This window comes from Haliotis rubra, unplaced genomic scaffold (genome assembly GCF_003918875.1).
Source record: "Haliotis rubra isolate DU_JTF1 unplaced genomic scaffold, ASM391887v1 Scf506, whole genome shotgun sequence".
In the NCBI taxonomy this organism is placed as follows: domain Eukaryota; kingdom Metazoa; phylum Mollusca; class Gastropoda; order Lepetellida; family Haliotidae; genus Haliotis; species Haliotis rubra.
This window is the reverse complement of record NW_025767198.1, coordinates 153,535-175,762: the sequence shown is the minus strand read 5'-3', so window position 1 is coordinate 175,762 and position 22,228 is coordinate 153,535. Positions and strand designations below refer to the sequence as shown.

At 41.2% G+C, this 22,228-nt stretch overlaps 1 protein-coding gene across 1 annotated transcript in view; it reads right to left on the bottom strand.

Annotated features, from left to right (window-relative positions):
- LOC124292054 (serine/threonine-protein phosphatase with EF-hands 2-like) overlaps positions 1-21,102 on the bottom strand; it is a 56,933-nt gene extending 35,831 nt beyond the window's left edge. Inside the window, exon 1 of the mRNA XM_046729127.1 lies at positions 20,969-21,102. The gene's annotated coding sequence lies outside the window, so the exon portion shown is untranslated. The remainder of the gene's footprint in view (positions 1-20,968) is intronic.
- Between the last annotated feature and the right edge of the window lie 1,126 nt (positions 21,103-22,228).

The following is a 22,228-nucleotide window of genomic DNA, read 5'->3' as shown; positions in this document are numbered from 1 at the left end:
CATGTATTGCTAATCTACAAACAAATGGGTTATTCACATGAGAAAATAGTCAAATATCAATGACTACTTCACTCCTTTAACGTCTCTAGTCGTGATCATTAAATCAGTTCAATTACATAGGCTGTCGTGCATCAAAGTGTGCCTCCAATCCCATTTATCAACTCAAGTCAGTGGCTTCCCTCTATAAAGCCTCACTGGGCACATACTCCTGCAATCCAGAAATATATGGATCTAACATTTCTGTATTAGCCTCCAAATGTGGAATGGACAAAAACAGATCACAGAGTTCTGGTAGTTTACCACAGCCACCTTGTAAACAGAACCAAGCAAGCAGCCTTATAGCTCACCTGAATTCTGCTATATGAATAAGATGGAATAGATGTTTAAACACACAGACAATATAATTCATGGCAGTGGCAGTAGGGCCATTTAGAACTGGCCATCATATGCACAATTCAAAAGACTGACTGGTTCAATATAGGTATCAAATATCATGATGAAAATATTTCATCAAAGGGAATGTTTTTTCCTTCTTTAATAAAAAACATTTCTGTTCCTCCAGTATACCTAGTAAACATTAGTTCTTCTCTTGGCAGAAATTCCTCCATTTGACCTAGCAATCATTGGCTCTCTCAGCAGTCATTCCTCCATTTGACCAAGCAATTTGGCTCTCTCAGCAGTCATTCCTCAATTTGACCTATTGGCTCCTCTTTAACCAACCAATCATTGCAGTCATTCCTCCCTCAGCAGTTTGACTCCCTAGCAGTCAATCATTGACCTCGCTCATCTCAGCAGTCATTCCTCCATTTGACCTAGCATTTGACAATTATTGGCTCTCTCAGCAGTCATTGGCTCCTCTCAGCAGTCATTCCTCCATTTGACCTAGCAATCCTCCATCATTCCTCCGACCCAACCAATCATTGGCTCTCTCAGCAGTAGCAATTCTCTCCATTTGACCTATCAGCAGTCATTCCTCCATTTGACCAACCAATCATTGGCTCTCTCAGCTCTGAGAATCATTGGCTTACAGCAGTCATTCCTCCATTCCTAGCATTATTCCTCTCTCTGAGCAGTCATTTACTCCATTTGACCTATTTCATCTCTGAGAAGCTACTCACCACGCAATTTTCAGTTTCTGCTCCCTCTATATAGCAATTAGTCAGGTTTGACCCTTGGATCATTAGTTTGCACTCTGTTAAGTGAGTCCTTTAACATGGGATGTATATTGAGAATGTTTAGATGTGGTTGACTTCAACTGGATAGTCCCAACTATCAACCTGCAATATGGGTATCCGAAGGGTTCATGAAGCTGCTAAGTTATGTGTTACAGTATTTGCATCATGCAGATCATGGCTAGTAGTTTATCTGTAAGATTCACATTAAAGTCAGACTTATGTCAGTCTCTCATCACTGATGGGTTTTCCAGTTTGTACAGGGAATGTGGATTCTCCTTGTCCTGGGTGGAATCATGTGACTAGTTGTTATCCACATGGTTCACAATAAGTGACATCAACATAACTCAATGCAGAAACTTGAATTCCTGGTTTGGACACTATTGTTGACAGATGTCATATTTGTGGCACACACCAAGTTGAAGTCACCACAGTTATGATGCATACAATCAATTCTGACATAAAGCATAAGCCAACTGTTATGTGGCAATTAGTGTGGATGTTTCATAACAGCCTGTTTATTTGTCAATATGCATGACTCTGTTCTTATGCCTTTCTCTCCAGTTGGGCAAGTTGACCCTGTATTTTATTTAGCATGATATTATGGAAGTCCACTGGTTTAAAGAGGAATACACAATAGTTCTGTTTATGAGGAAGATGTTTACTATCTCTGCAGTGCTAGTTTTCACTTCCTGAGAGATCTGTTGGTTCTGTTTATCAAGTATCAAGAATTGCTGTTGCCAGAGATTATGCTAGTTTTATTATCAGTTATTATGTAAATCAAATAACATTTGCTTTTTGTATATCACTAGTCTGAAAACTGGTTTCAATGGGGAAAATTCAACAAATTTGATTGTTATATATGTTACCCTTTGATTTTAATATGATTCTGTTCATCTGCCTAAGAGCAATACATTTATACCAAACTGGATATGCAAATATGTACATAAGATTTAATTCTGGTGTGCCCATACATTGTTTGGGTGGTAAAAGGTCAACCGTAAATGTCAGTGTGATCCATACAGTCAGAATATCTAGTCCTTGCAAACCAATATGCTAATCTGTCCATGTACATGAAGGGCAGGACAGAAGGACATCCGGGAATCATATATGCCATGCATGTAGACTGCTTCTCCTTACAATACAGTTGATATAGACCCACTGATGTTGGTGCACACTGCAGGGGATGTCCAATTGTTCCACAACTACTGCAGCTTAGGGTCAGACAGTCCACCTTGCAGTGTCTAGAGGAATTGAGTAGAACTGCAGTCACTTGGTTGATGGTTAAAAGGGATATCATATACACAACATCTGCTTGGTCCCTTGACATAGTTGCTTGTTTTGAGGTGATATCCTTTTATCACATGTTTAGTGCCTACTCAGCCTTACACACTGTGTGAATAATTCTCCAGCAGTCAGCCTATCAGTTTACTGCTCTCTGTATACAGGGGGAACTACATGTCACATTGACCATGACACTGTGATGGTTGCTCTCTGTATACAGGGGGAACTACATGTCACATTGACCATGACACTGTGATGGTTGCTCTCTGTACATACAGGGGACACTATGATGGTTGCATTGACCATGACACTGTGATGGTTGCTCTCTGTATACAGGGAACTACATGTCACATTGACATATGTCATTGACCATGACACTGTGATGGTTGCTCTCTGTATACAGGGGAACTACATGTCATGGACACTGTGATGGTTGCTCTCTGTATACAGGGGAACTACATGTCACATTGACCATGACACTGTGATGGTTGCTCTCTGTATACAGGGGGAACTACATGTCACATTGACCATGACACTGTGATGGTTGCTCTCTGTATACAGGGGGAACTACATGTCACATTGACCATGACACTGTGATGGTTGCTCTCTGTATACAGGGGAACTACATGTCACATTGACCATGACACTGTGATGGTTGCTCTCTGTATACAGGGGAACTACATGTCACATTGACCATGACACTGTGATGGTTGCTCTCTGTATACTGAGGGAACCTCCATGTCACACTGACCGTGATGGTTGCTCTCTGTATACAGGGGGAACTACCTGTCACATTGACCATGACACTGTGATGGTTGCTCTCTGTATACAGAGGGAACTTCATGTCACTGTGATGGTTGCTGTACCATGACACTGGAACTGTGATGGTTGCTCTCTGTATGAGGGGGAACTACATGTCACATTGACCATGACACTGTGATGGTTGCTCTCTGTATACAGGGGAACTACATGTCACATTGACCATGACACTGTGATGGTTGCTCTCTGTATACAGGGGAACTACATGTCACATTGACCATGACACTGTGATGGTTGCTCTCTGTATACAGGGGAACTACATGTCACATTGACCATGAATGATGGTTGTCTGACTGACTGTGATGGTTGCTCTCTGTATACAGGGGAACTGTCACATGTCACCATGACATTGACCATGACACCATGTGATGGTTGCTCTCTGTATACAGGGGAACTACATGTCACATTGACCATGACACTGTGATGGTTGCTCTCTGTATACAGGGGAACTACATGTGACCATGACACTGTGATTGACTGTGATGGTTGCTCTCTGTATACAGAACTATGGGTGAACTACATGTCACATTGACCATGACACTGTGATGGTTACTCTCTCTGTATATGGTTGCTCTCTGTATACAGGGGAACTACATGTCACATTGACCATGACACCGTGATGGTTGCTCTCTGTACAAGGTGGAACTGCTCTCTGTATACAGAAGGGAAAAACATAACATGTCACATTAACCGTGACACTGTGATGGTTGTTCTCTGTATACAGGGGGAACTACATGTCACATTGCCCGTGGTCGCTCTCTGTATACAGAAGGGAAAGAAAGGTATGATACAGTTTATGATTGTGAGGTTCTGTAAAGGCTACCTCACTCACTCACTGTGAAACATGCAGAATTTCTGCCATGTTGACAGAGTAATGAAAGACGTATTGTACAGTTCTGTGTATGTCTATCTAGAGCAAGCATATTCAAGTTCAGGACAATGAATTGTAATATGCTCATGGTGTGTCTGTGTCTGTGTGTGTGAGTGTGAACATGTGTGTGCATGCATTTGTGTCTGTGCATGTTTGTGTGTGTCTGACTGTCTGTCTGTGTGCACATACGTGGGTGTCTGCATGTCTCTGTGTCTGATAATCCACAGGATTAAGAGGCCGGATCCATGTAGTTACTTGTTTGACAGATTTCTATCAAACAGTCAGTATGTGACTGAAACAACTGATCTAATAGCTGCACTACCATGGAAGCTAATATTTATAGAAAAATACTTCCTTCTCTGTCGATAAGTGTTTTGAAATGTTGATATGTACAATCATTGTTTACAAAATGCTGAGTTGCAAAATTCAATGAAAAGATGTGGGTCAATGCAAGAACCCCAAACTAGAGTGTATTTTAAGTATAACGGACAACAGGGAGCTCAACATTTGTGCTTTTTTAACAGGCAGAGCCAGGGTAACTATGCCCAAAGAAAACTGGTACTTGCATACTTTGCATCTCCAGAATCAGTTTCTAACATTGACATCATTAGTGATGAATGAGACAGACAGCAGCCAGGTGACTCGGGACTCTATTCCAGGAACTATGGTTTAAACATCTTACAACAGACAGCAGCCAGGTGACTCTGGACTCTATTCCAGGAACTCTGGATTCCAGGAACTATGTGATCTTTAAAGACATCTTGCAACAGAACTATGGTTTAGCAGCCAGGTGACTCTGGAGGAACTATGGTTTAAACATCTTACAACAGACAGCAGCCAGGTGACTCTGGACTCTATTCCAGGAACTATGTGATCTTACAACAGACAGCAGCCAGGTGACTCTGCTCTCTATTCCAGGAACTATGGTTTAAACATCTTACAACAGACAGCAGCCAGGTGACTCTGGACTCTATTCCAGGAACTATGTGATCTTACAACAGACAGCAGCCAGGTGACTCTGGACTCGATTCCAGGAACTATGGTTTAAACATCTTACAACAGACGGCAGCCAGGTGACTCTGGACTCTATTCAGGAACTATTCAGGAACTATGGTTTAAACATCTTACAACAGGCGGCAGCCAGGTGACTCTGGACTAGGAACTATGGTGATTTAAACATGACTCTGGACTCTATTCCAGGAACTATGGTTTAAACATCTTACAACAGACAGCAGCCAGGTGACTCTGGACTCTATTCCAGGAACTATGGTTTAAACATCTTACAACAGACAGCAGCCAGGTGACTCTGGACTCTATTCCAGGAACTATGGATCTTACAACACATCTTACAACAGACAGCAAACATCTTACAGCAGACAGCAGCCAGGTGACTCGGGACTCTATTCCAGGAACTATGTGATCTTACAACAGACAAGCGCAACATCATCGTCCGAGATTGCGATGGGCTCTTGAGATTGGCTGTACTGGCAGAAGGTTGGCTTCACTGATGAAAGCCAGTTGTGTCTGTTCAGATCTGATGGAAGAAGTGTGTGTACCACCGAAAGTCTGAATGGATGATGACATGTCCTGTTGATGGGAACACGACATATGGGGGCGGGTTGTTATGGTGTGGGGAGGAATTTGTGGGCAGGAGAGAACACAACAGGTCATCATTAATGGACATTTTACAGCTATAATGGACGTAGTTCACCAGTAGGATTCCAAAGGACTTTGTCAGCTGATTGAACAGACTTGCCTTCTTTGAGGAGGAGATGTTAGATGTTGCCTCTACTTCTATTGTTGTTTAAACTCTGGGTTATACAGTAAAACCCTAGACTTATCCATGGCTACAAACAGTGCAGCAAAATCAGCTCTACTTCAACATGGTGTCAAGTTTAAAAAGAAGTTTATGAACATGGAGAATTTCTGACCAGGAGCCTTCCTTGGAACTAAGCTTGCTGTCATGTCCTTACAATGTCCTCAACATGTCCTTATAATGTCCTCATCATGTCCTCAACATGTCCTTATAATGTCCTCAACATGTCCTTATCATGTCCTCAACATGTCATTATAATGTCCTCATCATGTCCTCAACATGTCCTTATAATGTCCTCAACATGTCCTCATCATGTCCTTATAATGTCCTCAACATGTCCTTATCATGTCCTTATAATGTCCTCATCATGTCCTCAACATGTCCTTATAATGTCCTCAGCATGTCCTTATCATGTCCTCAACATGTCCTTATAATGTCGACCCGTGAAGGTCTGGGTTAGAATATTGATCTTCAGTAACCCATGCTTGTCGTAAGAGGCGACAAACAGGATCTGGTGGTCAGACTCGCTGACTTGATTGACACATGTCATCGGTTCCCAATTGTGCAGATCGATGCTCATGCTGTTCATCATTGGATTGTCTGGTCGAGACTTGATTATTTACAGACCGCCGCCATATAGCTGGAATATTGCTGAGTGCGGCATAAAACTAAACTCACTCACTTACTCCTGATAATGTCCTCAACATGTCCTCAACATGTCCTCATAATGTCCTCAACATGTCCTTAACATGTCCTCAACATGTCCTCAACATGTCCTCATAATGTCCTCATAATGTCCTCAACATGTCCTCAACATGTCCTCAACATGTCCTCAACATGTCCTCAACATGTCCTCATAATGTCCTCAACATGTCCTCAACATGTCCTCAACATGTCCTTCATATGTCCTCAACATGTCCTCATAATGTCCTCATAATGTCCTCAACATGTCCTCATAATGTCCTCAACATGTCCTCAACATTTCCTCAACATGTCCTCAACATGTCCTCAACATGTCCTCAACATGTCCTCATAATGTCCTCAACATGTCCTCATAATGTCCTCAACATGTCCTTAACATGTCCTCAACATGTCCTCATAATGTCCTTAGTTCCAGTACATGGAAGTACAACATCTTTGTTACAATAGGGACATCATTAAGTAAGTGTTCAAGTTGTACATCCATATATCTTATCCTTCCTTAGTAATCCAGCTTGTAAATGTCTCTAAAGAAGCATGTTAGCCAGCTCAGTTTGGTTCCAATACAGCCAATTAGCATGGTAGCATGGAGAGTATTGTGCTTATCTTACATTATGAGGCTGAGAATTGTTACCTATATAAAGGGGTTATTTCAGGGAAGTCACGTTAAAATAATACTATCAGCCCTCAGGGAAGTTACCATTTAATTTATTCCCCCCCCAATACTTATTTAGATTGCAATATGAAAATGAAATGTTCTAATGAATTAATGCAACACTGCAAAAACATACGCGCAACTTGGGATTGAAACCAGTTCGGCAAACACCGACAACACTGTGTATGACAGTTTTCGATGTACGGAGTAATTGTTTACATTCCATATATGGCAAGTGTTCTCTGTTTGGAAGCTGTTCGCCTCAAAGTTTCAATTATCGATCTCAGGCAAGTCATAAGGGACTTATTATTCTTTTATTGCATCAATAAAGTGAAAGCTAAAATGAGTGCGTATGCCCCAATATATATAATATAGTCCCAAATATTGTGGAAAATGTGTGACATTGTGGCTATAAGTCCAACTCAACCTCAGAATGTGAGTGTGAATAACTGACAGTAACTACAATCACTTTCTAAGTTTGTAATTATAAGATGCTACTACTCCTGCTAAAAGCAGTTACATTTCAGTATTTTTTCTGAATCCTTTATACCTCTGTTTGAAGTATATTATCTCTACTCACTAACAAACAATGATACTGGTATCCATGAGACATGTATTCTGTGAACACGATCTGAGACTGAAAGGCGCATGGGGTCAATTGACAGTTCACAAGTCAGTATTGGGCATGACCATCATTAGCAGTGACACAAATTTAACAATGGCACCTTACTTACCTGGACCTCCTTTCACAAAGCACCAAGGTGATCGTAAGTCACTGAGGTAACCTTAGTGCAATGTTAAAGAATGGGAGTTAAGGTTAACCTTAGTAACGGTTGCTTCGTGAAAGGAGCCCCAGACAGGGTGGCATAGGAAGTCTTGGTCAAACCTTTTCCACAGCTGCTGGGGGACATGTTGCAGTTGGACCAATATTACCGGTTGTTTAAAGTGGGTGTAAAGGTCCTGCTGTAAACGATATTACATCCATACGTTTGAGGGCTTTAGATGTTGAACTTGGTGAACTTTAGATGTTGCCTTGATCAGGCCTGGCATATAGTTTAGTGAAATGCTCTTGTAATCTATACCATCTATATACAGTTTTAGAGCTTGAAATAATTGCAGGGAAATAACATTGAGATGATTTTCTTGCTGACGTGACTTGAGTCAGGATGTCCAAACAGGGTCAATACCTGGTGTTGCCATTTTCCCAAGAATGATTATATGGTGTTATGATGAATGCCAACATGTCAAGCAAAATCGTTTTGTGTAATTCAGGTTTCAAGTATTCTAACTGCACGCAAACAGCTCATTTTCAGATAGACATGGCGCTACATTTACAAAGTTTGCCCATCAACAAAGTTGCTTTTCACAGTTAAAACACTTCCATGGTCCCAAATGTATGGTGAATGCGTGACTTTCTTACACATGGGATTTTACGCATGCAATGTCTGAGATGCAGTTTCAGAGGCATCATGGGTAATCATGCATTTGTACATGTGATTATCCTGCATGATTCAGAAAAATAACTCGCATTTTTTTAATTTTGATTTTTATATGGTTGGAAGAACTTGATTTGCTAGTATAGAGACAATCTGGGTGTTAACAGAGTCAAAATGAAGTATGTCCAAGTCACTGTCAGTTTTCTATTAGATGACGGTCCAGCCCAAAGTTGTTATAGTTAGATCATGGGGGTAAACTGGTAAGACAAGTCTTCATTCTTTGATTAATGCAAATGAGGCCTGATATTTGTCAAGATATACAAATATAAACATTTTCTCCCAGTTTGTTGGACATGCCACTGTGATTCTGAGGTAGCAGATAGTAGACAACTTGGTGAGCCATCCCTGTACCTTGTTTGAGCTGTCCGTCTACTGCCGGACTAATGGTACATACCTATACATGACTATGTCATAGATGATAATTCATCTTGAAATCTTGAAATAATGGTCTGATTATTTTGGTTAACAGAATCTGTCATGTCAGCCAATACAAAGTTTAACGTGTAGGTTCACTATTGATGTTAGAGGACAGCAGCAGAACAACATTGCTGTGGTGGTGGATAATGGACGTCCTCATCACAGGGTCATCATGTTGATAGAGTTAGCACATATTATCTAAAAGAAGTATGTTTACGACAAGACTGATGAACATTTATTGGATGGGCTTCCAACAACCACTCAGTATGAAGGACACATTAACACCTCCTCCACACACCAGTAGAAGCTCAACCTTGTTTCAACACAGTGGAAGTCACCTTCAGATCACTTTGGAGAGTTTAACAATGTAAAACTCACCTGCTTCAAACTTCATCCACAATATATCACAGATTACATCAGCAAACCTACAAATTACTGACCAATCCAGGCCAGGACTAATAATCCATGTAATGTGAATGACAGTTTAAGTGATGCACATGAAATGCCTACCAAGTGTAGACTATCGCTGTCAGTCAGAGGCTAGCTGAACCCATGCTGTTGAAGTAATCCCCATGTTGCTAGGCAATACTTCAACACATCTCCCAGACTCTGTTACCATGTTGAGTTGGTTTATGTTATTATCAGATATTGATTGGTAAATGGACTAGACACAATGTGGTATCAGACATCCATGTATGTACAACTAATGATTTAACTGACATCTCATTGCAAATCAATACTTGTTTAAAATGTTGCTGGGATATTCAGAAGCCTATTTTGAAATGTTTCCCAAAAGCTATGGATGTTCATATGATCAAAACCAACCCCCTTGTATCAAGATACCGTTAATCATCCAGCTTATCAACTTGCAAAAGCAGGAAAAACCTACATTTTTGGATACGGCTATCACCCAGAGTCAGATAAATGGGGAGGATGGTAAAGTAATTTCACTGTAATAGATGTAGTATTCTGGCAGTAGTAGCACAGATAACTAACATTTCTTACAAATCCGCTTCTTCTGTAATATCATTGCCAGAATATGCCACAGGTGCCAGTTGTTTCTGGGACTGGGTAACTCCTGATGTAGATGACAGGAGGATAATATTCCTATGGGTTCATTCTAAGAATCCTTGAAAATTTAAGTGTAAAGAGACAAATGTGTAGCCTCTTCCTTACAGCATGATATTGGCATACTGTAGATTTATAAAAGTCAGGCACCTCTTACATTAGGGTTATTGTGATGCTGTTTCTGGTCCCATTGATGACATCACTTCCTGTTAAATGGTGTCACTTCCCGGGTCTGAGATCAATCACAGCTAGTCCTTCCGAATGTGATTTCAGTTTCGACCTTTCGGTATCATTTTTGTTTTCTGCTTACTTTTGTTGGTGACTACTGACATCTTCTGGAAGGAACGTCACTTCTGGTTACCTTCAAACTATCACATTGCTGGAAGGAACGTCACTTCTGGTTACCTTCAAACTATGACATTGCTTGAATCTCACATCACTTTCAATCCAGCTACTGTGATGTCAGGTCTATGTAACCAAGGATTAGAAGAATCAATAGCCTTCTTACAGTTTAGATTGCAGTTTCCAGTTAGCCCTAACAATTTCTTACACAGAAGGAACTATTGTCTGGTAACAGATTGAGCAGCCACTTATAGGCCTAGAGAGTGTATCCCTCCCAGGTCTGGCAGAACATCATCAACATGCTGTGTGACCCCATACTACTCCATACAAGTTGTTCTGTCTGAACTGTATACCAGGGTACAATACTTGATGCCAAAGCTGTAATTCCATGGCCAGAGCCAGAGTGTTGTTTGTGAATCCTGAACATGTCTGTAGCATTCAGCTATGGTTGACTATGACAAACTTGCTACCTTTTCCCATTGTCAAGTCTTTATCGTCTCTTTTATGTCTTAAGAGCTCCTGTAGCTTTGAAACTTTTAAGGCACATACTGAACACAGTGACCTATCAGGTGGTTCACTGATGGTGCTTAAGCAGGAATTGTGTAATGTCTATGACCAAGGGATCCAAGAGATGTGAATTAATTCTAGGCAGCAAATCCCTGGTGGGATCCGACTGTGTCTGTGCTCCCCTCACCAACATGTGTTAGTGTTGAAAAGGCCAGTCTGTAAGTCAGACACTCTGGCTTCTGTGGCCATCGCAAGTGAAAAGGCACAAAAACTTGTGTAATGTGGCCTTGGTGAGGGGCTCAAAAGGTCTGTTAATAAAACTGAGAGAACCACTGAGAGATTCCACTTTGGGAAAGTCCTCTGATATCTTCCGTGAGAGAGCTCCCATTAGTGTATTGATAGCAAGATGATGACTGACAGATAATCCATCTAGAATGGAAGACCGAATCTGTACCCAACTTTTATCTTGACGAAGATGGAGCAAAAAACCTGCTACCATGGGAATAGTTACTGCTACATCTCCCAGGTTGATCCATCACCTCCACCCTATGAAATTATTTCATAATTTGTCATAAAGGAGGGACGATAACATTAGCCAAATCTACCGAGGAGACTGGTCCTGGACTGACATGGATTGAAAGGCACATCTTCAGACAAGAGGTCAACGTGCGGGGTGAACATGCGGGGTACGCCATTGTGATATGTTCAGTTGAATACTTCTGGGTGTAGTGATCATTTGTCGCTATCTTCTCTTGACATGAAAGGCTGTCCTCTAAGATATTCAGTTTCCATCCGGCAGTTGATGGAATCTGCCAGTCAGTGAACATAATTTGGTTCCTCCTTGATTCCAAATTTATGGTACAACTTTGGTGTTGTTTGTGGTTATGAAGTTAGAGGTTTGCCAGGTTGTTTCTTAACAACATTGTAATGTGGATATCATAAAAGTGGTAAACTTCAGAGACTTTATCACTTTAGACTTTGCTACCACGTCAAGATGGCGTGCCATGATATAACTGCATTATTGTTTAACTTGGTATTTCACTGTATCATCCAATCACTCACTGTACTGCATGTGGACACCTCATATCTCCAGTGGACACTGCAGGCCATCTGGACGTCCCATAAATCTCACTGTCACTGCAGGCTCATTCATAATCTCAGCATATAGCATCTATTCCCAGGGACCACTTCGCCCGCACCTCCCTTGCATCTGCAGTACTTATTGATGGTCAAGTTTCTTTCTCTGGTTTATTGCCCGGGCAGTTCAAAGTGCTGCCGGCCCACTACATCACTATTTATCTGCTACAGCCATCTTGTATCTCAATAACACAAGGCTTACGTTAATTACCGGTACTTGTGGTTCCACTTTTCACACAGTTTTCTAGTAGAAGTAATGAGTCATAAGAAATTGAGACCTTATTTAGTGCCTTATTTAGGAAATTGCTCAAAGTATCAAACAGCTCCACACACATTCTACAATCAATTCCTTTCCAAATGCTACACACACAAGTATAATATTCACTCTGCTATGCACGCACATGTAACATTCACGCTATTCCCCAGATCCCCACCCAAAAACCCCACCCCACCCCAACACACACACATGTTTCACTGTTACCCATTTGCTGTACATACACATAAAATGTTTACTCTGTTCCGATGCTACACACATACTTGCATGAATTGTTCATTTACCTTCATGGGTACTAATAATTCCAACCAATTGTGCATTATATATATGGAGCCATGTGTATTGTGTTTTATATATATATATAAGGAGCCATGTGTATTGTGTTATATCTGGAGTCCTGTGTATTGCATTATATATGGAGCCATGTGTCTTGTGTTATATCTGGAGCCATGTGTATTGTGTTATATATGGAGCCATGTGTATTGTGTTATATCTGGAGCCATGTGTATTGTGCTATATCTGGAGTCATGTGTATTGTGCATTATATACATGGAGCCATGTGTATTGTGTTATATCTAGAGCCATGTGTATTGTGTTATATCTGGAGTCATGTGTATTGTGTTATATCTGGAGCCATGTGTATTGTATTATATGTACATTTGGAGCCATGGGTATTGTGTGTGTTATATATGGAGCCAGCTGTATCGTGTTACATATGGAGCCATGGGTATTGTATGTGTTATATATGGAGCCATGTGCATTGTGTGTGTTATATATCTGGAGCCATGTGTATTTTTTGTGTGGTATATCTTGAGCCATGTGTATTATATGTGATAGTATATCTGGAGCCATGTGTATTATATGTGTGGTATATCCGCAGCCATGTGCATTGTGTGTGTGTGGTATATCATGTATATGAAATATTATACACTATCTGTTGATACAGATAAAGGAAAATGTGCACATGACTTTCAAATAACCCAGCAGCATCTGACTTTATCCTTAGCATAATATCATGATATGTTGTTAGGTAAGCACTGGACAGAGTACTGTGAAGTCCTAGTACACATCACCTGGCCCCAGAAGGGACATCATTTGACCAGAAGGTATATATAATATTCAGAGGCATTAATGGTAACAAATTAAGGCTACCCGTGCAGAATGTTAGAGGTGGTCTTAGCAACCCATGCTTGTCATGAGAGTTGACTAGTGGAGTCAGGTGGTCATGCTTGTCATGAGAGGTGACTAGTGGAGTCAGGTGGTCATGCATGTCATGATAGTTGACTAGTGGAGTCAGGTGGTCATGCTTGTCATGAGAGGTGACTAGTGGAGTCAGGTGGTCATGCATGTCATGAGAGTTGACTAGTGGAGTCAGGTGGTCATGCTTGTCATGAGAGTTGACTAGTGGAGTCAGGTGGTCAGGCTGTCGGACTTGTTTCATGCATGTCATGAGAGTTGACTAGTGGAGTCAGGTGGTCAGGCTGTCTGTCTTGGTTCATGCATGTCATGAGAGTTGACTAGTGGAGTCAGGTGGTCAGGCTGTCTGTCTTGGTTCATGCATGTCATGAGAGTTGACTAGTGGAGTCAGGTGGTCAGGCTGTCTGTCTTGGTTCATGCATGTCATGAGAGTTGACTAGTGGAGTCAGGTGGTCAGGCTGTCTAGTGGTCAGTCAGTCAGGTGGTCAGGCTGTCTGTCTTGGTTCATGCATGTCATGAGAGTTGACTAGTGGAGTCAGGTGGTCAGGCTGTCTGACTTGGTTCATGCATGTCATGAGAGTTGACTAGTGGAGTCAGGTGGTCAGGCTGTCTGTCTTGGTTCATGCATGTCATGAGAGTTGACTAGTGGAGTCAGGTGGTCAGGCTGTCTGACTTGGTTCATGCATGTCATGAGAGTTGACTAGTGGAGTCAGGTGGTCAGGCTGTCTGTCTTGGTTCATGCATGTCATGAGAGTTGACTAGTGGAGTCAGGTGGTCAGGCTGTCTGTCTTGGTTCATGCATGTCATGAGAGTTGACTAGTGGAGTCAGGTGGTCAGGCTGTCTGTCTTGGTTCATGCATGTCATGAGAGTTGACTAGTGGAGTCAGGTGGTCAGGCTGTCTGACTTGGTTCACGCATGTCACTGTTTTCCATTTGTGTTGATCAGTGCTCATGATGTCAATCACTGGACCAAACTGGTCCAAACTGGATTATTTACAGACTGTTGTCATATGGATGGACTTAAAGTGCAGAATTAAACAACAAACAAACAAAAACAAACTCAGGCAGTTCATCATTCCTCTGTAAGCACTTCCCAAGTTCTCAAAGTGTTAGGATGCATACATTAGCAACACATTAGCTCTCACAGAGAGAGATACCAGAGGCCTGGTTTTCCATACCATCTTCCCCAGTATAAATGCTTGTCTGTATTAGCCTCTTAATGGGCATTAGATGTTCATAATGGCTGAACATGGATGGGCCATGTAATCAGAGTAATCCAGTAGTAATGCCTGAATGGTTCTCACTAGTTCACTGGCTCATTAATTCATGGGCACCACAATTGCTGGCAATAACATATGATAATTGTTAACACGAGTACCCAGGTTCTATAATTCTTTGGGCTTGAGGACACTGTTTTCAGCAGTATGTAGCACTTACTCACTAACTCACTCAACCACTTTCACTCACTCAACCACTCAGGCACTCACTCAACCACTCTCCCACACACTCAACCACTCACTCACTCACTCAACCACTCACTCACTCAACCACTCACCCACACACCCACTCTCCCACTTTCACTCACCCACTCACCCACTCTCACTCACCCACTCACCCACTCTCCCACCCACTCAACCACTCACTCACTCACTCAACCACTCAACCACTCACTCATCCACTCATCCACTCACCCACTCACCCACACACACACTCACCCACTCTCCCACTTTCACTCACCCACTCACCCACTCTCACTCACCCACTCACCCACTCTCCCACTCTCACTCACTCACTCACCCACTCTCACTCACCCACTCACCATCACCCAGACATACCAAGGCTTGCTGTAGCATACAGTGTTGGGGCTGTGTTCCACCACTGTTCAGCCTGTCTGTCTCGGGGGGGATGCTGGGTTAGGCAGACACTGTCACTACATCCATTTCATCCCTCCTGGGCCGTTAAGAGTAATGGTCATGAAACTCCTTCAGTGAGCCAAGTGTGTCTTGAGCAACCGGCTCAGCACCTGCTCCATCAGCAGAACCAAGTAAATGTGCAGCACTTATGCTATCTACTTAATCTCTCTCTTTCAGACCAGTATAAAAGTCTGACTGTCTGCCTGGAGCAGTCCTAAAGTGGCCATCTCCAAATGCAATACTACGAGGAGAAGATGGTCTTTATTTTTCTTCCCCATTGATCAAGAGTGCCTCTGGCCACGCCAAGGAAGCTGTAGGCCTGCAATCAACGTTTGTCATTACGGCACCTCTGGTTCACTTACAATCAATATCTACCACAAATTGCACTGCCCTTAACTGACACATACTTTAATCCAACAAGATTTGGATCATCAGGACAAATAATCCAGATGGGATATTTTCAGCACTAGTGTAAGACCAAGTTTACATGAATGGACTACTTCAGGTTCTTAGAACACCACCAGTCAGGAGACAGATGTACCCAGTATAAATATGTCCGTACACAGGCATATTTTGTCCTTTTATCAATTCTAGTATGGTACATGTTGTCAATATACTTTATGAAATACTGTTGATGGTTATTTGTACTGAGGGTTTGTGAGACCACAGTCAGTAACTCTATTTGTCATTATTTGTCATTTATATATCAGTCTATGATTATACTCTCTACAATGTTCCCACCCCATACTTACATCAGTCTACGATTATACTCTCTACAATGTTCCCACCCCATACTTACATCAGTCTACGATTATACTCTCTACAATGTTCCCACCCCATACTTACATCAGTCTACGATTATACTCTACACATGTTCCCACCCCATACTTACATCAGTCTACGATTATACTCTCTACAATGTTCCCACCCCATACTTACATCAGTCGGAGATTATACTCTCTACAATGTTCCCACCCCATACTTACATCAGTCTACGATTATACTCTCTACAATGTTCCCACCCCATACTTACATCAGTCTACGATTATACTCTCTACAATGTTCCCACCCCATACTTACATCAGTCTACGATTATACTCTCTACAATGTTCCCACCCCATACTTACATCAGTCTACGATTATACTTTCTACAATGTTCCCACCCCATACTTACATCAGTCTACGATTATACTCTCTACAATGTTCCCACCCCATACTTACATCAGTCGGAGATTATACTCTCTACAATGTTCCCACCCCATACTTACATCAGTCGGAGATTATACACTCCACAATGTTCCCACCCCTACTTACATCAGTCTAAGATTATACACTCCACAATGTTCCTACCCTATACAAATATCAGTCGGAGAATATACACTCCACAATGTTCCCACCCTATACAAATATCAGTCAGAGAATATACACTCCCACCTCTACCACTCAATATTTACATCAGTCTAAGAATATATACTCCCCACCTCTACCACCCTATACTTATATCCGTCAGAGAATATATACACCCCAATGATCCCACCCAATGCTTATATCAGTCTAAGAATATATACTCCCTAACACACCCACCCTATACTTATATCAGTCTAAGAATATATACTCCCCACCTCTACCACCCTATACTTATATCAGTCAGAGAATATATACTCCCCAATGATCCCACCAAATGCTTATATCAGTCTAAGAATATATACTCCCTAACACACCCACCCCATACTTATATCAGTCAGAGAATATATGATCCTCAATGATCCCACCCCATACTTATATCAGTCTAAGAATATATACTCCCACCCCTCCCACCCTATACAAATATCAATTTGAGAATATATACTCCCACCTCTCCCAACCTATACAAATATCAATCTGAGAATATATACTCCCACCTCTCCCACCCTATACAAATATCAATCTGAGAATATATACTACCCAATGATCCCACCCAATGCTTATATCAGTCTAAGAATATATACTCCCACCTCTCCCACCCTATACAAATATCAATCTGAGAATATATACTCCCCATCTCACCCACCCTATACAAATATCAATCTGACAATATTCACTGCCCGGTGATCCCACCCAATGCTTATATCAATCTGAGAATATATACTCCCACCTCTCCGACCCTATACAAATATCAGTCTAAGAATATATACTCCCCAACTCTACCACCCTATACTTATATCAGTCAGAGAATATATACTCCCCAATGATCCCGCCCAGTGCTTATATCAGTCTAAGAATGTATACTCCCTAACACACCCACCCCATACTTATATCAGTCTAAGAATATATACTCCTCAATGATCCCACCCCATACTTATATCAGTCTAAGAGTATATACTCCCACCTCTCCCACCCTATACAAATATCAATCTGAGAATATATACTCCTACCTCTCCCACCCTATACGAATAATAATCTGAGAATATATACTCCCACCTCTCCCACCCTATACAAATATCAATCCTTGAATATATACTCCCCATCTCACCCACCCTATATAAATATCAATCTGACAATATACACTACCCAATGATTCCACCCAATGCTTATATCAGTCTAAGATTATATACTACCCAATGATCCCACCCAATGCTTATATCAGTCTAAGAATATATACTCCCTAATACACCCACCCAATGCGTATATCAGTCTAAGAATATATACTCCCCAGTGATCCCACCCCATACTTATATCAGTCTAAGAATATATACTCCCACCTCTCCGACCCTATACAAATATCAATCTGAGAATAAATACTCCCACCTCACCCACCCTATACAAATATCAATCTGACAATATATACTCCCACCTCACCCACCCTATTCATATGTCAGTCTGAGAATATATACTCCCACCTCTCCAACCCTATACAAATATCAATCTGAGAATATATACTCCCACCTCACCCACCCTATACAAATATCAATCTGAGAATATATACTCCCACCTCACCCACCCTATACAAATATCAATCTGACAATATATACTGCCCACCTCCCCAATGCTTATATCAGTCTAATCTGATTATATACTCCCAATACACCCACCCTATGCAAATATCAATCTGAGAATATATACTCCCACCTCACCCACCCTATACAAATATCAATCTGACAATATATACTGCCCACCTCTCCACCCAATACAAATATCAGTCTAAGAATATATACTCCCACCTCACCCACCCTATACAAATATCAATCTGAGAATATATACTCCCACCTCTCCCACCCTATGCAAATATCAATCTGAGAATATATACTCCCACCTCACCCACCCTATACAAATATCAATCTGACAATATACACTGCCCAGTGATCCCACCCAATGCTTATATCAGTCTAAGATTATATATTCCCTACTCACCCACCCTATACAAATATCAATCTGAGAATATATACTCCCACCTCTCCCACCCTATTCATATGTCAGTCAGAGGATATATATACTCCTCACCACCCTATACAAATATCAATCTGAGAATATATACTCCCACCTCTCCCACCCTATTCATATGTCAGTCAGAGAGAATATATACTCCCACCTCACCCACCCTATTCATATGTCAGTCAGAGAATATATACTCCCACCTCACCCACCCTATTCATATGTCAGTCAGAGAATATATACTCCCACCTCTCCCACCCTATACAAATATCAATCTGAGAATATATACTCCCACCTCACCCACCCTATACAAATATCAATCTGAGAATATATACTCCCCCACCTCTCCCACCCTATACAAATATCAATCTGAGAATATATACTCCCACCTCACCCACCCTATACAAATATCAATCTGAGAATATATACTCCCACCTCTCCCACCCTATACAAATATCAATCTGAGAATATATACTCCCACCTCACTCACCCTATACAAATATCAATCTGAGAATATATACTCCCACCTCTCCCACCCTATACAAATATCAATCTGAGAATATATACTCCCACCTCACCCTATACAAATATCAATCTGAGAATATATACTCCCACCTCACCCACCCTATACAAATATCAATCTGAGAATATATACTCCCCACCTCACCCACCCTATACAAATATCAATCTGACAATATATACTCCCACCCTCACCCACCCTATTCATATGTCAGTCAGAGAATATATACTCCCACCTCACCCACCCTATTCATATGTCAGTCAGAGAATATATACTCCCACCTCACCCACCCTATTCATATGTCAGTCAGAGAATATATACTCCCACCTCACCCACCCTATTCAAATGTCAGTCAGAGAATATATACTCCCACCTACCCTATTCATATGTCAGTCAGAGAATATATATATGTCCCACCTCACCCACCCTATTCATATGTCAGTCAGAGAATATATACTCCCACCTCACCCACCCTATTCATATGTCAGTCAGAGAATATATACTCCCACCTCACCCACCCTATTCATATGTCAGTCAGAGAATATATACTCCCACCTCACCCACCCTATTCATATGTCAGTCAGAGAGAATATATACTCCCACCTCACCCACCCTATTCATATGTCAGTCAGAGAATATATACCCCACCTCACCCACCCTATTCATATGTCAGTCAGAGAATATATACTCCCACCTCACCCACCCTATTCATATGTCAGTCAGAGAATATATATATCCCACCTCACCCACCCTATTCATATGTCAGTCAGAGAATATATACTCCCACCTCACCCACCCTATTCATATGTCAGTCAGAGAATATATACTCCCACCTCACCCACCCTATTCATATGTCAGCCTATATTGGAGAAAACATTCCAACCACTCCGTACCTCTAGCTAAGAGTACAGTGGTTACTGCACTCTGATGACTTCTTATGTACAAGAAGATTATAGATCTGTAAGTTACATTTGCACCAGTCTTTGAATTATCAAAGAACAATGAATATCATTAATCTTTACGCATTTGATGATACTTGAAATATGTCATTGTGCCTCAGCAATATAACCATTGAGACTGTCCAGCAAATGCTGTGTACCTTAGTATGTATGCAAGTTACAGTTCCACAACAAAATACATTGCCACAATGGACACATGGCATTTACTAACTTCTATATATGAAACTTTAACATGCAAGGATTATTCCTAACAGTATTCTCTTTGATAGTAGAAAGAACAACAGACAGTTAATGCTTAATATACTGCCCTTTTGATAATCTTTCAGCTGATACATGTAAATAACTTATGACAAGTGTATGCCAGCTGTCTACAGGTGAGTTGCCTACTGACACACACAGAGTTGTACTCACAGCGATGCCATGTAACAGTCTGTGATGTCCACCATACTAGACTGTGCTCTGCTCAGTGTACAGTGTAAACCTCCTCGTTAGGCCCTGTTCCCTCACCCACTACCAGGCTCGCCACTGCTGTCTCCCTCCTTGCCTTGCTCGCTGCTGCACAAGGAAGACCCTATTAGCGAGTTGCCTGCATGCAATATCGGCATTATACAATCTCTGTGAATATTGGCTCTTCTACACAAAGCAAACGTGAACGTGATACAGTGATGAGCAGAAAAAACAACACCTGTAGCTGTGATTGCCGTTGAAGGATGTTCATTATTGTGCATGAAGAATGTTGGTGATTGTGCTTGAAGAATGCTGGTGAATGTGCATGAAGAATATTCATTATTGTGCTTGATGAATGTTGGTGATTGTGCTTGAGGACTGTTGGTGATGGTGCTTGAAGAATGTTGTTGAATGTGCATGAATAATGTCGGTGAATGTGCATGAAGAATGTTGGTGAATGTGCTTGATGAATTTAGTGATTGTGCTTTAGGACTGTTCGTGTTTGTGCTTGAAGAATGTTGGTGATTGTGCATGAAGAATCTTGGTGATTGTGCATGAAGAATGTTGGTGAATGTGCTTGAGGACTGAGGGTGCTTGTGCAATTGTAATGAAGAATTTTGGTGATTGTGCATGAAGAATGTTGGTGATTGCATGAATAATGTTGGCAATTGTACATGAATAATGTTGGTGATTGTGCTTAAAGATTGCTCGTGATTGTGCATAAAGAATGTTGTTGAATATGCATGAAGAATATTGTTGATTGTGCTTGAAGAATGTTGGTGATTGTGCTTAACGAGAGTTGGTGATTGTGCTTGAGGTGATTGTATGTGAAGACTGTTGAAGACTATTGGTGATTGTGCATAAAGAATGTTGATGACTGCATAAAGAATGTTGATGACTGTGCATAAAGAATGTTGATGACTGTGCATAAAGAATGTTGATGACTGTGCATAAAGAATGTTGATGACTGTGCAAAAAATGTGATGATTGTGCTTAAAGAATGTTGATGACTGTGCATAAAGAATGTTGATGACTGTGCTTAAAGAATGTTGATGACTGTGCTTAAAGAATGTTGATGACTGCATAAAGAATGTTGATGATTGTGCTTAAAGAATGTTGATGACTGTGCATAAAGAATGTTGATGACTGTGCATAAAGAATGTTGATGACTGTGCATAAAGAATGTTGATGACTGTGCTTAAAGAATGTTGATGACTGTGCTTA